This window comes from Leopardus geoffroyi, chromosome B1 (assembly GCF_018350155.1).
Source record: "Leopardus geoffroyi isolate Oge1 chromosome B1, O.geoffroyi_Oge1_pat1.0, whole genome shotgun sequence".
NCBI lineage: Eukaryota > Metazoa > Chordata > Mammalia > Carnivora > Felidae > Leopardus > Leopardus geoffroyi.
The window spans coordinates 80,644,567-80,662,269 of NC_059327.1; the positions used below are offsets into that span (position 1 = coordinate 80,644,567).

Here is a 17,703-nt window from a genome sequence, read left to right on the forward strand (position 1 = left end):
AAACAGACAAAAATTCATGAGGCTTACATTCTAGTTGAGGGGATATGACAACTATAAAATATATAGATTTGCAACTGAAATATATGTAATATGTATCAAATATGTATATAATGTCATCTGTATATGTCTCTCCCCCTTTCCCTCCCTCCCTCTTCCCCCCATATATAAATATAAATACATATGTAAAATATGGAGTAAATGAAGGAAAAATGAAACCAGAAAGGGAGGAACCTAGAGGGGTTGCAATTTTTTTAAAAGGTGCTAAGTGACAGTCTGTCTTAGAATGTTTGGGCAGAGACTTGAAAAAGGTAGGGGAGCAAGCCTTGAGGATATTTGGGGGAAATAATGTTCCATAAAGAGAGAACCCACAGTGCAAAGGCACTCAGGTCGGAGAAAGACCACAACAGGGTGGGCGATAGAGATAAATTCCGGTATGTAACAAGGGTCTAGATTATATAGGTAGGGCCTTGAGGACCGCAGAAAGGACTTTGGCTTTAAATCTGAGTGAGATAGTGTATTAGTCAACTTGAGTTGCCATAATAAATTGCCATGGACTAGGTAGCTTAAACAATAGAAATTTATGTCTCAGTTTTCTGGAGGCTGGGAAGTCCACGACCAAGATGTCAGCCAACTAAGTTCCTGGTGAAGGACCTCTTCCTGGAATGTGGACAGTGTCTTTTTTGCCATGTCCTGGCATAGGAGGTTGGAGGGCTGGAGAGAGAAATATGGATAGTGTCTTCCTCTTCTAGTAAGGCACTAATCTCTTTTAGATTAGGGCCTCACCCCTTATGACCTCATTTAACCCTAATTACCTCCTAATGGCTCTGTCTCCAGATACAGTCACACTGGAGGGTAGGGCTTCAACACAGAAATTTGGCCAGGGGTGCACAGTTCAGTTCATAGCAGATGGGAAGACATTTGAGAGCTCTAAGCAAAGCAGGAACATGATCTCACCTAAAGACCACTCTGTGGAGAATGGACTACAGAATTAAGGGCAGGAGCGAGGAGACCAGTTAGGAGATGGTTGCAGTAATTCAGCCGAGAGATTGTAGTGACCCCAACCAAGGGTAGTAGCTACTGAATCAAGTTCATTACAATGTCAGGGCATTCTCACAGGTTGTTCCTTGGATTGCTTATATATGTATAGCATCTGATAGGTTTCAAAGCACTTTTACATATATTTTCCCAGGCAAGACCCCCACACCTCTCCTGTGAGGCAGGCACAATATCATGAGGCTCACGTTTCAAACGGGACTGATTCTGGAGTCAGACTGCCTGGGTTTGTGTCCCCTCACTGCGTCTCCAATTCCTAGGAATAGCACCTATGTCAACCTTATCTAGTGTTGTGCAGATTAAATGAAATAGTCCATGTTAAGTGTTTAGTAGAGTGTCTGGCACATTAGTAAATAATAAATATTAGCTGTCATTATTTTTGTCACTTAGTAAGTTGTGAACTTAAGATTCGAAAAGGTCAATTGGTTTGTCCAGGCTTATCTAGCCAGTGATAAGAAGAGCCACAGCTAGAATCCAGTTCCTGTTATTTCTCATACACTCTACTTTCCATTATGTCATTTGCTGAAGGAGTTCCACTTTAAAACATAGGATAATTCAAGTCACAGAAAGCAGTGAAATTTTGTTTCTTTTCAAATATTCCATAAATTGAACGTTTCAGTACTCCATCCTGACTCATACTCTCTTCATCCTCTGGAGAGGGTCTATTTATTCATAAAGGTTAGCCTTTTGTTTCCTTCATGAGTCCAAAAGTTTAATCTCCTCTGAATTGTTGAATTAATCCTTCTCTAGAAATCACTTAATTTCTATGTATTGTTTCCTCAACAGTTCACTGTTTGGTGTTTTCATTAGGAATGAAAGTACTGATTTGGGGACTGTTAAATTAAGACTTTATGGAGGTATCTGCTCCCACATCTGATTTTTGCTTCTCTTTTTGTCCAGTCTCCACTGTTGGGTGTTTTATTCATGAGTAGTACACAGAGTCTTATAGAAGCTCATGGCCAAATGTCTATGCAATTTCTCACTGCACAGGCATTTTCTCAGTAAGTCCCTAACACAGATGAACTTGAATGCCAGCCCCTGGCAGAATTTTGAATTAAGCTAGAAGGGTTGTAAAAAAAGCCTTAGGATTAGTCCTGGGTTGCCATGTATTTCAAATGGCACCTTGGTGTCTCCTTTCTGGGGCACATGGGAATGTCTGGATCCCTTGTGCAGGAGCTATAGTTAATGTTTACTTATCTAGACACGTCCTTTTACCACTGCTGTTTTTTCCTAGTGTTGGGTAAAGCCCAGTGTGAGACTTCCCAGGAGTTTGTACTTTCCCCAGGGCCAATCCTGAGTAAGCCATTGATTAGCTCCTGGATTCTGGATATTTCTATTTCACCATCTCTTCCAAGCAAGGATATTAGTATCTGACCTCCCTATACTATTCGTCCTCAATAGCTTCCTGAATTTTCCTTCCTGCAGTTCTAGAAGTATAGCCCACTTGTTCCCTGGGCCATTAAGAGTTCCCTTGCATCACATCCTGAATTTCTCTCTGTGGTAAGGATTGATGTTTAACCCTACCAGATTTAACCTTTAATCTCTAATAGAAATATATAGACTTCAGAAAATCCTGAGTAATAAATTATAACTTATTAGGAGCAGAAACCTGTAGTGAAGAGAGAGGTAGGCAGAGGTATAATAATAAAAACTGAAAGCGAGAAAAGAGACAACAAAATCATTAAAAATGAGTATCTATTGGGGCGCCTGGGTGGCGCAGTCGGTTAAGCATCCGACTTCAGCCAGGTCACGATCTCGCGGTCCGTGAGTTCGAGCCCCGCGTCGGGCTCTGGGCTGATGGCTCAGAGCCTGGAGCCTGTTTCCGATTCTGTGTCTCCGTCTCTCTCTGCCCCTCCCCCGTTCATGCTCTGTCTTTCTCTGTCCCAAAAATAAATAAACGTTGAAAAAAAAAAAATGAGTATCTATTGATATGTCCCCATATTTAGGGATACATAGCCCTATTTACTAACATCAAGCAACCACTATATTTTATGATGGAATGTAAGGAGTTTTAGTATATAATTTTGATTGTGAGGCATCAGAAATGATTAAATTCTGTGAGACCTATTTTATAAAAACAAGGTAGAAAATAAATAATAATGTATGTTTGAATGACTCATATTTAAAAGACATGGAATTAAATTGCCTAGGGGTGCCTGCATGGCTCAGTCAGTTGAGCATCTGACTCTTGATTTTGGCTCAGGGCATGATCTCACAGTTATGGGATTGAGCCCTGCATGGAGCTCTGCACTGAACTTGGAGCCTGCTTGAGATTCTCCCTCTCTCTCTCTCTCTCTCTCTCTCTCTCTCACTCTCCCCCCCCCCCCCCGCACCTCTCTATTGCTTGCATGCATTCTTTCTCTCTCTGTCTCAAAAAAAAGAGATCTTTCCTCACATTCTCACCAGCCATTGGATTTCTAAAAAAAAAATTTAAAAAGTTAAAAAAATACATTGTCTTAGGGGCGCCTGGGTGGCGCAGTCGGTTAAGCGTCCGACTTCAGCCAGGTCACGATCTCACGGTCCGTGAGTTCGAGCCCCGCGTCGGGCTCTGGGCTGATGGCTCAGAGCCTGGAGCCTGTTTCCGATTCTGTGTCTCCCTCTCTCTCTGCCCCTCCCCCGTTCATGCTCTGTCTCTCTCTGTCCCAAAAATAAATGAATGTTGAAAAAATAAATAAATAAATAAATTGTCTTAAAGTTATATTAAAGGGATCTTCTTTGGCTAAGAACATCAGCTTATATAGAAAATATTCTCTATGATCCTAGATACTTGAGGGTTTTTTTCTTATACATATATGCAGGGCATATATATTTTTTAAGAAAGTACAGAAGCTTAAATGGTCCTTCAGAGTCCCTTCCAATTCAGTCTGGTAGAGGATTTAAATATTCATTTGTTTAAAATATGTTTACTGAGTATTTACTGTGTGGCTGGAACTAATCTAAACATTAGGAATAGAGTGGTGACGAAGCATGGCACAATCCTTGCCCAGATGGAGTTTACATCCAAATAGAGAGATGGGCAATATGTAAAGTAATCACACTCTAATTAAGTGCTGTGCAGGAAATGAACAGAATGATGGTATACCAGAAATTGTTCCATTTTAGTCTAGTTCTTTTCCCAACTGCTCCCCATTTCACTCATTTCCTAAGATAATTTCTTAATCAGAAAACCTCAGGCTTTAAGTGTTTTGCTTAAGTCCTCCTTATGAAGTTGTTTAATACATGACAAATAATTTGAGTAGATAGTCAAAAGCCTTGTCTAGTGTTTACATTGGTAAACATAAAACTTTAACGTAGGCCATGATTGGCAGGCTAAGTTGGAAGAGCATCATTTTAATAACAGCACAATAATAACAAACTTAGAAGAGGTATTTGTGTACTCTACAAATGGTACCAGCCATTGCCTTTAATTTTTTACTTTCCTTTGCTCCTAAAACAGATTCTCATTGCAGAGGAGTGTAGATGCTGTGTGTTTTGTTTTGTTTTGTTTTGTTTTTTGTTTTTTTGCTGTGCAAAGTTAACATCAGTGCTTGAAAGAGACACACACAACAATGAAGAATGACAACATAAATTGTAACTTGTTTTAAAATTACCTTTTGATACGATAGAGGAAAATACCTTTCGGAAGATCATGTGAATTATCCCTGTCTCTTTTAGGCCGAGTAATTATGTTCTATAATGCAATTTTTTGTGTGTATTGGATGGACAGAGTAAAGATGAAAGGCGACCATAGAGATAACAGCCTACTTCACAGCTGACTGAAGCAGGTGTTAGAAATGCAGATGAAGGGTGTTGACTAAAGACTGTACAAATTTGAAGTGAAAATGCCACTGGTGTGCATGCAGCGCTCTGCACACACGAAGTTTTAGTTGAATTATTCATTTTATTGTGTGAACTAGTTCAGGAGTTAGGGAAAAGGTGCTTTTTACATTTAAACTGTTTCTTCCCCCCCTTGCTTTTATCTGCACTTGGCAGGCAAAATGAACTTCGTTTTGTAAGTTTTATGCCAGCAAGCGGATGACTTACATCTCTCCATGAAAAAAAAAAAAAAAAAAAAACACACACACACACCTAGGAACAGATAACTCACCAGCTTACGTGACAATATAAAGCAATCGAAACTAGAAATTATTTCCCCCCTCACATTTTTAAAAAATGAAAGCCACTAAAGACAAATAAGTGTAAAAGTAGCTATCCAATCATCATTACCATCAACCTCACCATGAGATGGTTCTCAGATGCCTACCTGGGCATCATTCTGTTCTGGATAAAAAGATTAAAAAAAAAAAAAAAAGGCATTTCTTCTGTAATCTTATGATTAAGAATCTTGTTTTTTTTTTTTTTTTAAAGGCAAAACAGATATTTTAAAATATTTAATGTGTAATTTTAAAGCAGAGTTACATTTTAAGGAAAATGTCATACTTCCTGGAATTATTTCTACTCTCATTTTGGCTTATTTTGCTTTTTGATCTCAAGGCCTGGCTGACCTTGCTACAGGGCACCACACTGGTACCTAAAGGTTGACACTAGTATTGAATGCCTGTTTTTGGTGAACTCAGATCATTTCAGGTTACGCAAAAAGGTTTTATATATGTCTAGGAGGAAAACACACTTATTCCACATTTTAAAGGTGAAGAAAATGTAAATAAGGCATGCCTTGATTGATTGATTGACTTATTGAGATTCAAAGTTATGGAACTGCTGAAATTTTGACTCAGTTTGTCCAAATGTGTAGACTTAAAATACCTTCTTTTGGTTCCAAAAACAAAGGGCTTCAGCCTCCAGCAGATTTGTATTGGAATCCTGTTTCTATCCCTATGAGTTGTGTGACTCTGGCAACTAAACTGACATCTTTGGACTCAGAGGTCTTTAAATGTGAACTGGGGATGATAATAATACTACTTCTGGAGATTGTTATAAGATTAAATATGAGGGGCGCCTGGATGGCTCAGTTGTTTAAGCATCCGACTTCGGCTCAGGTCATGATCTCACAGTTCATGGGTTCGGACCCTGCATCGGGCTCTGTGCTGACAGCTCAGAGCCTGGAGCCTGCTTCGGATTCTGTGTCTCCTTCTCTCTCTCTGCCCCTCCCCTGCTCATGCTCTCTCTTTGTGTCTCAAAAATGAATAAACGTTAAATTTTTTTTTTAATTTAAATATGAAACAGTGGGCCTGGCACGTCATAGGAACTCACTATGTATGTATTTCCTTTTTCATGGGAACAGTAGCTTGCCTTACAGATAGTCCCGCCTCTGCTATATTCTCATTTTAATTTTATAGAACCATTTAACAAGGTGTAGTGTGTTCGAGGGTTGATGTAGCTTTTTTCAGATTTTAGCTAGCTTTGTAGTTAGAAATTTGGGGAATAGTTTTGAGATACGTTCCTTTTAATTAGCCAACTGATGTTTGCAGAAAAGTATTAGATTTGGAGTCAGAATATCTTTGCTTATTTTCTGACTCTACCTGTACTAATGTTAGGACTATGGGTAAGTCATCTAACCTCTTTGGCCTCTATTTTCTCACTTGTATATTGGGGAAAGTAATAATAATGCCTCACCTATTAAGTGTTCCCAGAGTACTGTGAGAATTAGATGAGACAGTGTGTATAAGATACTTTGTAAAACATGAAATGTTCTTGAAAGTTAAGTAAGCTATTATCATCTGTAATTTATCATTATCAAATTTATCATTTGTGCCCTTCTTCCCATTGGAAAGCACAATTATGCTATGAAATATTAAGATTAATTGCTTATTTCCACAGTAATGGATATCACTTTTTGTGATCCCTTTCTGGTAAATTAAACCTAATAATTTTATATAATTCAGATATTAAGTTTGTATCACTATAAAAGTCTTGAACACATATAATGGTACCCCACAACACAAGATTATTCCTGCCATAGACATTTATGTCTTAAAATTTTACATAATATATGAGTGATTGCTCTGTTTCTAGAGTTCTTGATTGGTTACCAGAGTGTGGATTAACAGAATAACCCTTTGTTTTTTTTTATCAGTCCACAAATGTGCCCTTTTCTCCCATTAAAAAATTAAGGTATGTTTTACATATAGTAAAATTCATTCTTTTTAGTGCATAGTTCTATGAGTTTTGACAAATTCTTATGGTCATATGAGCACCACCATAATCAAGATGTAGAACATTCCATCACCCCTACAGTTTCCCTGTGCCCCTTTGGAGGCATCGCTTCTACACACCCTCCCAGCCCCTGGCAACTACTGATCTGTTTTCTGTACCCATAATTTTGACTTTTCCAGAACACTGCATAAATTGAATCATACATCATGTAGTGCTTTGAGTTTGACAAATATGGCATTTTTGTTAATGTACCATTTTTAAAAACCATCTTTTTTTTTTCCTACTTGGGAACAAACGTGTTATTGCACTTATTTCTTTAAAAGAGATTTCCAAAGTTGCCTTTTTGGAGTGTGCTTTTCATTTAGAAGAAATACTAGTTGATGTTTTTGGCTCATATTATCTATATTATCTATAGATAGGTTGACAGTGCCTAAATATTCCTGAGCCTTTACCTATACATACCCATTAAAATACTCCTCTCTGTGTGTTCCATATGCTGGGGAACAGTTGTTAAATTATCTTTCAGAATGTATGAAAACATGTTTGCTCTCAGCTTTTTAGTTCAGAGGTTTTGGGTTTGTTATTTATTTTTAATAACTCAAGGCCTGTGTTATAGAGCGTATTGTGTCGTTCCTCAAATTCATATGTTGAAATCCTAACCTCCAGTGGGACTGTATTAGGAGCTAGGGCCTTTAGGAAGTAAACCACAAGGGTTGGTCCCTAATCCAGTAGGACTGGTGTATTCATAAGAAGAAGAGGGGACACAAGGGGAGCTCACTTACTCAGAGGAAAGGCCAGTGAGGTTACAGTGAGAAGGCAGCTCTCTGCACATCTAACTAACTCTGCTTGCACCCTGGTATCAGCCTTCCAGCCTCAAGTGTGTAGGAAATCAATTTCTGTTGCTTAAGCTACCTAGTCTATGGTATTTTGTTCTGGCAGCCTAAGCAAACTGACACACCCTGAATGTGAGAATCTATAGTGGCCCTGCGAATTTCCACCTAGCTGCAGAAATACACACAGTATTGCCATAATGTACTAAAATTTCTAGGAGACTCTTAAGTTTTGAGCTATGAAGAGGACAATAGAAATTGATAGCATTAAACCTGGCATCATCCTAGTCAGACTCAAAGTGGTGACTCAACATGGTGAAGGGATTAATAGATGATAAGAAAGCTGATATTCCTACAAAGTGAGAATTCCTACAAAGTGAGACGCTTCAGAGGAAAAAAAAAATTGACTTGAAATCTCCCATCCACTAGTATGCATCGGTCAACTTTAAGCAAGAAGATGGGAAGTAGACAATTGCTGATTTTGGTTCTGATGTTCAACAAAGTAATGAATTTCTAGACTCTTTCCATCTCTCTGCTCTGCTCTACTTAGCTGTTGCTCTTTTACTCGCATGCTTTGTTGTCTTGTGGTAGCAAGATGGCTGCTGTAGCCTCAGGCATCGTGTCCTTTTTCAAGGTATGATGGAAGGGGAAAGGCATTGCTAGAAAGGTTTCCTCTCATCTCTGCCCTTTTAATAGGTAAGAGAAGCAGAAACAAATGGCTTTCAGCAGACTTTCTCGAATATTTCATTGACTATAACTCAATCAGAGGGTTACTGCTAGCTGTAAGGAAAGGAGACAGGTTGAGTATCTATCAAAGGGAACAGAATTCTCCTTTGCTTCTTGACGTTCTTCCCTTCGTGGCACACACAGGAAATGTAACATTTGTTATACATCCTGGGAGTGAAGAGAATGCTCTCACTGCTCCAAGCCCTGCCCATCTGCCCTGAGTGTTAGGGGGAAGTCAATATCTTGACTATCTATGGTGCATTTAAGGCTCACATTAGTTGGAAATGACTAGTGGACTAGCCATGAGTCATATCCTAGTTGGACATATTGTTGCCCCAAAGAAAGAAGTGTTACATGATTTCATTAGCATATGAGAAGATGGGAATGGCTATTAGATAGGCATCTCATAGAATCTGACCCAGTAGTTGTTTGCTTCAAAAAATTATGTTTGATCTTGGAATATGCTATATTTGGATTTGAATACATGTGAATCTGTTACTCTCAGAAGTCACTGTTTCTTCCCCCCCCCCCCCGCCTTTTTAATAGTGAGATTATTATATACTGTGAAAGAAGCTTGGAGCTGGAAAGTTGACTTCCTTTTCCAGGCGTATTTTCAGCCTCACTGCAGTCTGACTTCTGCATACATTGGTTATCCCAGTAGTTGGTAAAAGGAAAGTGGGGGACAGGAAAGGGCCCATCACCTAAGTGAATCAGGTTTATATGTGAGAGACCAGAGTCGCATAGTCAGCTTGTGAGGAAGAATCCTAGGAACCAGGCTCCAAGCACATCGGTTGTAGTTGTCTTCTAATGTGTCACACTGTTGAGGGTGCACATCAGTAGGTCTCCAGTCTCCAGTGTAATCGGTCAGGATGCTCCTCTCCATAGCAGAGAGCGGAGAGCAGGTAGGAGCTGCGTCAGCAGTGAGTTCCCGGCGGTTGCCAAGGCTTTGCTCTGCAAAACACGGTTGAAGAGCTTATGGAATGAAGGTGTGAAACTTTAACTCTTCTATGCTCCAAAATACATAGATGGAGTGCCTAAGGTAGAAATGGGAGAGTAGTTCATATGTTAGGTATTTGGTGATGGTCTTAAAAACAATATTTCCTCTAGAGTAGTCCTTAGCCTGGAGGCTTGGGATCCTAGTCAGTTCTGAAAATTTATATTCAAAATGTATTCTATAATTGTATATGGATTTTTCTAGAGAGAAAGGCCATAGCTTTCATCTAATTTTCAAAGATTAAGAACAGAGAATATGCCGAATGCTTAAATAACACAGACTTGAAGCAGTTTTTCAGGTCTCATTAGAGTTATTTTAAGAGAATTGTGGCTTCTAATTGTTCTATAACCTGATAATCTGTTTAAACACAAATTTGTCTTTGATGTACAAGGTTTTACAATATGTGCAGTATGTAGCATAAATGGCTTTATGGAAAAGGTATGCTTTTCTCCAAAATATTCCTCAGGCCTGAGTCCATAAAATTTAGGTTTTTTTCTTGAGGAAGATAAAATTGATTGTAGGGGATGGCCAAAATTACGCAGTGTTTTTGTAAGCAGTATTGCTACCTCCAAGATTACTTAAAATTAAGGGTAAATTACTTACAATTGTCAAATGCTTAATTATTTATTAGTCTTTGCAGAATTTGAATACCCATGGTATTTAGATATTTACCAAGTTAGGTTTTTAATCATAGCAAAATAATGATAGATGATAGACAGATAGGTAGGTAGATATAGGTACATAAAGAAAGAATGAGCTTTCTCTATTGTAAAACAATTGTCAGTTCTTCATTGCCTTCAAAGTTATTTCTGTCCTTTAGATGTGTGTGTTTAAATAATTTTTCCCTTGTGGATGAGGCTGACAGCATTTTCTAAATTGATTTTCTATCTGTAATATTCCAACCATATTTCAAACCTCATTAAAGCCCTTTTCATCATTTCTCTGACTCCATTAGTTATGGCAGCATCTCAAAATTTAGTTTTCTCAGTAAATTTCATTATTGTGGTTACCAAATCATTATAAAATGATCAGAGGAGTAGGAGGGAGAGAAGAGGAATTGACATATGAGGACACAGTGAAAGATGAGGACTCTTTGGCCTGTAAAGTAGAAATCTATCAAGTCATGAATGCCGTAGGTTAGGTGAACATGGACCAAGATGGTAGATCTGGAAATAGAAAGAGGAAAGGGCATGCTTAGAACTCTTGAAAACTAAGAAGTAGAGGTACTTAACAGAGGCAGAAATGTCATCTTAAAGAGTTTTTGGTGAATTTATTTCAGAAACAGCGAGAAACTAAATTATAGCAAATCTGGCTGTAAACGCTGAACAGATCTTGAATAATTGTATTATTATGCCACGCATGGCTCTTATTTTTTATCATGTTCTGGGACATCCTTTAGAAACAGAATTTTGCACTGTTTGGGCAAGGTGGGGCCTGATCTAGAAAGATAATACCTATGCTTTTTTCATGTGAAGTTGGGAAAGAAGACTAGTAATAACCCAAGTTACATATCAGTAAAGACTACATCTTCAGTTTATTCTTACAGTGAATTCATCCTTTATAAAGGAAGTGCTTTCATATCTGAAGTTCACTGTAAGTAAGAAACAAAATATAGACAAGGATGTTTTTATCTTTATTCAGTTTTTAAAGTTTATTATTGTCAGTTTATTTATTGTATTTTATTTATTTATCATTTATTGTGAGAGAGAATGCTCGCATGCAAACGGGGGAGGGGCAGAGACGGGGAGAGAGAGAATCCCAAGCATGCTCCATGCTGTCAGCACAGAGCCCCACGCGGGGCCTGAACTCACAAACCATGAGATTCTCATGACCTGAGCCAAAACCAAGAGTCGGACATTTAACTGACCGAGCCACCCAGGCACCCCTTCATCTTTAACAAATAAACAGCTCTTGCAGCTAACAAGGAAGTAAATACATATATCAATGGAAAAATGAGCAAGATCTTAAACTGGCCATTCACAGAGGAACAGCTGTGGGTGAGCAATAAAATTATGAAAAGATATGTAACTATATTGTTGATCATATCCGTGCAAATAAAACTAAACATTTTCCATCTCTGAAATTAGTAAAGTTTAACAAGATTGACTTATTGGTGAGAATGGAAAGACTTTGCAATACACACTGTTGATAGGTCTATAAATAGATTTGAGCTTTGTAGATGGTAGTCTCACGATATGGATCTAAACTGGAAATGCTGAGAACAATAACTATAATAATAGCATCTGTTGGGGCACGTGGGTGGCTCAGTTGGTTGAGTGTATGACTCTTGATTTTAGCTCAGATTGTGATCTTGCAATTCGTGGGTTTGGGTCCCATGGTGGGCTCTGTGCTGACAGTGTGGAGCCTGCTTGGGATTCTCTCTCTCCTTTCTCTGCCCTACCCCCAGTCACACTCAGGCACGCACACACACATACTCTCTCTCTCTCAAAATAAATAAATGAACTTAAAAAAAAAAGATAATAGCATCTGTCAAAGCAACCATGGATTTGGTGCTGTGCTAAACACTTAGCATGTATTGTGTTTTTTATTTTCAATAAGTGTTATTACTCTTGAATTATATGAGGAAACCAGAACTAAAAAGAGTTTGATTTTTTCCCCCAGGATGATAGCAGCTATTCAGTGATGAAGTCAAGATATAAACTTGCACATTTCTAACTCCAGATTCCACAGCAATAAGTACTGTGTTGCTCAGCCTGTTCTTGGTGGGTCAGTTCCCCTTCTAGGAATTTGTGTGAAAAACACAGTTATCAAATGCCTGAGTTGCACACGTAAGAATGTCTTGCAAATGGCAAGATTTCATTCTTTTTTGTGTCTGAGTAATGTTTCTTTGTGTGTGTGTGTGTGTGTGTGTGTGTGTGTGTGTGTGTGTACATATACCACCTCTTCTTTATCCATTCATCAGTCTATGGGCACTTGGGCTGTTTCCATAATTTGGCTATTGTAGATAATGTTGCTATAAACATCGGGTGCATGTATCCCTTTGAATTAGTATTTTTATATTCTTTGGATAGATACCTAGTAATGCAATTGCTGTATCATAGGATAGTTCTATTTTCAACTTTTTGAGGAACCTCCATACTCTTTTCCAGTGTGGCTGCACCAGTTTGCATTCCCACCAGCAGTGCAGGAGGGTTCCCCATTCTTCACATCTTCCCCAAGTTTCTTGTGTTGTTGATTTTAGTCATTCTGACAGGTGTGAGGTGATATCTCATTGTAGTTTTGATTTGCATTTTCCTTGATAATAAGTGATGTTGAGTATCTTTTCATAAGTCTGTTAGCCATCTATATGTTTTCTTTGAGAAATGTCTATTCATGTCTTCTGCACATCTTACAATTAGATTATTTGTTTTTTGGGTGTTCAGTTTGATATGTTCTTTATAGGTTTTGGATACTACCCCTTTTAGTTTTGTTGATTGTTTCCTTTGCTGTGCAGAAGGTTTTTATTCTGATGTAGTCCCAAGAGTTTATTTTTGCTTTTGTTGCCCTTGTCTCAGGAGACATATCTAGAAAGAAATTGCTATGGCCAAGGTCAAAGAGGTTACTGCCTGTGTTCTCTTCTAGGATTCTTATGGTTTCAGGTTTCACAGTTAGGTCTCTGATCCATTTTGAATTTTTTTGGTGTGTGTGTATGGTGTAAGAAAGTGGTCTAGTTTCATTCTTTGTATGGTGCTGTCCAGTTTTCCCAAAACCATTTGTTGAAGAAAACATTCTTTTTTCCATTGCATTCTTTCCTGCTTTGTTGAAGATTAATTGAACATATAGTTGTGGGTTCGTTTCTGGGTTTTCTGTTCCGTTGATCTATTTTTGTGCCAGTATCAAAGTGTCTTGATCACTACAGCTTTGTAATATAACTTGAAGTCCGTAATTGTGATGCCTCTAGCTTTGCTTTTCTTTTTCAAGGTTGCTTTGGCTATTTGGGGTCTTTTTGGGTTCCATACAAGTTTTAGGATTATTTGTTCTAGCTCTGTGAAAAATGCTGTTTGTATTTTGATAGGGATTGCATTAAATGTGTATATTGCTTTGGGTAGTATAGACATTTTAAAAATATTTGTTCTTCTAATCCATGAGCTTCGCATGTCTTTCTATTTCTTTGTGTCATATTCAGTGTTTTACAGTTTTAGGAGTACAGGTCTTTTACCTCTTTGGTTAGGTTTATTCCTATGTATCATATTGGTTTTGGTGCAGTTGTAAGTGGGATTGATACCTGAATTTGCCTTTCTTTTGCTTAATTATTGGTATAAGAATGTAACAGATTTCTGTAAGTTATTTTGTATCCTGTGACTTTAGTGAATTTATGTATTAGTTCTAGCAGTTTTTTGTGGAGTCTTTCGAGTTTTCTATATATAGTATTATCTTATCTGCAAATAGTGAAAATGTTGGTTCTTTGTCAACATGGATGCCTTTTATTTATTTTTTGTTGTTTGCTTGCTGTGGTTAGGACTTCCAGTACTATATTAAATAAAAGTGGTGAGACTGGACATCCTGTCTTATTTCTGACCATAATGGAAAAGCTCTCAGTTTCTCCCCATTGAGAATGATATTAGATCTGAGTTTTAAAACAGCTGTCCCAATCTTCACTCCTTATAGCACTGTCCCTCCTCAATTTACTCTAATCAAGACTCCCTGGCACTCTATGAAGGACTTAACTCAGTTTTTATCAAGGTTACCAGTTACCTCCATCTAGCCAAAGCCAGTGGTGGTTTCTCTGTTCTGGTCTTACTCAAAGACACATAAGAATGTTCTATACCTTCAGAGTATACCCTCTTTGAAACATGTTTTGCTCTTCATTTCCATGATATCTCCCTCTCCTCGGATTTCCATCTACTTTACTGACCATTCCTTCTCAGTTTCCTGTGTTGGTTCTTTGCTCTGCTTTAAATTCTAACTATTAGAAGGTCTCAGTGCTTGGTGGTGGGTCCTGGTCTTTTTTCTGTCTACAGTAACTCAGGAAAGTTCAGCCAATTCCATGGTTTTATGTAACATCAAAATGCACTGCTACCAAATTGATATCTTCGGGTCTAACTTTTCCCCTAAATGCCAGACTCATATGAAAAGGCCTATTTGATGTCTAATCTTGGACATTTATTAGATTTACCACATGCAAAATATTCTTGATTCTTGATCTCCTTCCCCGTCCTTAGGTTGCTTCTTCAGCCTTTCTCATTTCAGTAAATGGTTCTACTCATTAAATGAATTTAAGAGTGTTCCTGGAATTCTCTCCACTGTCTCTTCCCCCCACCCCCATATCTAACTTATCAGTAAATCCTATTGGATCTACCCCAAAATATATCTCGAGCTCATCAACTTCTTTTCATCTTCACTGTTACTACCCAAATACCAGATACCATCAACTCTTGCCCTGTAATTATTCCCTAATCAGTCTCACCTGCTTCTACTCTGATCTCTCTAAAATCCTGACTTCACATAACGGCTAAAGTAATCTTTTTTAGCATATAAACCTCATTTTATGTCACCATACTCTCTCCCAACTCTTCCCTAGTTTTTTTTTTATTATTTTTTTTAATGTTTATTTATTTTGAGAGAGAGAGATAGAGAGCAAGCAGGGGAGGGGCAGAGAGAGGGAGACAGAGAATCCCAAGCCGGCTACACACTGTCAGTGCAGAGCCCGATGCGGGGCTTGAACTCATGAACCATGAGATCATGCTCTGAATCGAAACCAGGAGTCAGACATTTAACCGATTGAGCTACACAGGTGCCCCAACTCTTCCCTAGTTTTAAAACCTCTGGTGTCTCCTGGGGCACCTGGGCGGCTCAGTCGGTTAAGCATCAGACTTTGGCTCAGGTCGTGATCTCCTGGTTTGTGAGTTCAAGCCCCATGTCAGGCTCTGTGCTGACAGCTCAGAGCCTGGAATCTGCTTCAGATTCTGTGTCTCCCTCTCTCTCTGCCCCTCCCCTGCTCGTGCTGTCTCTCTCTCTCTCTCTCTCTCTCTCTCTCTCTCTTGCAAAAATAAATAAATATTTAAAACCTCTGGTATCTTCTGTTGCCCATCAGAGAGAATTTATAGACTCCTTATCCCAACCAGTAAGGTCTTAGTAGCTACCCTTGCCTTCCTCCTTGGCCCCACCTAATACATACCACACACTTAGCACACTCCAGCAACACAGAGTCTCTCCTCAAACACACCAAGCCATTCCCCCCGGCTCAGGGCCTTTGCACTAGCCATCCCTCTTTCTAGAACATTCTTTCTTTTGGTCTTCACTGGATTGGCTCTTTCTTGTCCCTCAGGTGTCAGCTGAAAAGGCATCTCCCCGGTGGCCTTTCATAAGTACCTCCCCAGTACTTTCTAACACATCAACTTTTTTTATTTCTTCAAAGCCATTATCATTATCAGAAGTCATCTTGTTAATTTGTCTGTTGTGTGTCAATTGCACTGGAGTGTAAGCTCTAAGAGAGGAGAGACCTTGCCTGTCTTTTTCATTCTAATGTCCCTGATATCTATATTGTGTCTGGCACCTAGCCTGTGCCAGTTTAAATAGCTATAGAATAAATAAACCATTTTCCAGGCAGGACTCAGGATAGAACAAAAAGCCTGGGGATTTGTGAGTCTTATAAGTTAGCAGTGTATGATACATATTTGCATGCAAGGTTTTGCTTTTCCCAGCCTGGCTGTTTTTTCTCTGTCTTTTCTCTTTCTTCAGGATGGACTTGTCTGTGTTCCCATCTCTAAACAGCCTTTACAAAGCCATATTTCATCCTTCTTGTCTTTTGACATCACCCAGAGATTCTTTCCTGAAAAAGAGTAATTCTAGCACACTGTGGTCCATAAAGCTGTTTCTTATTATATCAAATTAAAGGGCTTCCTGATCACTGGTCCAAGGCTTGTCTACTTTTCTTATAACAAATGTTCCACTATTGTTACAGTGTAATTTTGTATAGATTCTCCTTTGGAGTTTCTGGTTTTCTTGATCTTAATTTGTCTTCTTTGACTTCTTTTGTGATAAAAAACCTTTTTGGTACTTCTTCTCTTACTATACTTTAAACAGAAAGAAATCAAATATGTAAGTTATAAATGGATGCCACACATTCATTGTGCGTGCGTGTGTGTGTGTGTGTGTGTGTGTGTGTGTGTGTGTGTAAGTATATATAACTATTACCTTTGTTCCATGAAAGGAAGGTATATGGAAAATGACCTCCAAAGGCCAAAGGAGCCATAAGACCAAAGAAAAAGGCCAACAAGTCCAGCTTGATGAGAAATGGTTTATTAAGGGGATTTATGGATAGCAACCTGTCTTGGGTGGGCACAAAAGGAGTAGGTCTTCACATCCCCACCTCCCTTAAGACCTGTTTTATAGCCCTAGAGGCTGGGAATACATGCTGAGGGACCACTCCAGAGAAGAATCTTTAAGAATAGGTGTATGTCATAGTCATATCTCCAGGGCAGATCAATGACTTTATGCCCCAAGGGTATGGTATAAGCCAAAGGAAAGAAGTAGGGGGAGGGCAGGGAGAGGCTGTGCTCAAGAAGATTTCAGGTCACAGAACAGTCATGGTGGCAGATTTGTCCAAAGTGGCATTAGTCTAGTTGGACAACCTTTTTTCACGTGGCTCTTCCTTATATCCTAATTGCTGTTTCATTGTCAAAATATATATCAAATTAAATACAAGGATGCTGACTTATATAAAGAGATTTGTCTATTTTTTTTCCAGTACAGAATAGAATTTTTTTTTTAATTGAAGGTCTAGCAGGAGATACTCATTTGTAGGTATTTGCTCATGTATGCACATACTCACATACTTCCAGAAATCTCAGGGTGCTCCTAGGAGTTATTGTGTTCTGCTATATGATGTTGCAGAAAATACCAATACTTTATCAATAACACTGTGAACATTTGTGACATTATACGCATCTGCACTGCCTGAAGAGCTAACTGTGCTTCAACTCTGGTCCCCAGAGTCTCTGCCCAGAAGGAACTTCTTTAGTTATTGCTTTATCCAGGTTTTCTTCCATCTTTAGTTTCCACTTT

The 17,703-nt window shown here is 38.6% G+C and overlaps 1 protein-coding gene across 5 annotated transcripts in view; it reads left to right on the top strand.

Moving 5' to 3' along the window:
* Positions 1–17,703, top strand: part of SLC10A7 (solute carrier family 10 member 7) — a 258,926-nt gene that overhangs the window by 105,123 nt on the left and 136,100 nt on the right. The window lies entirely within an intron of this gene.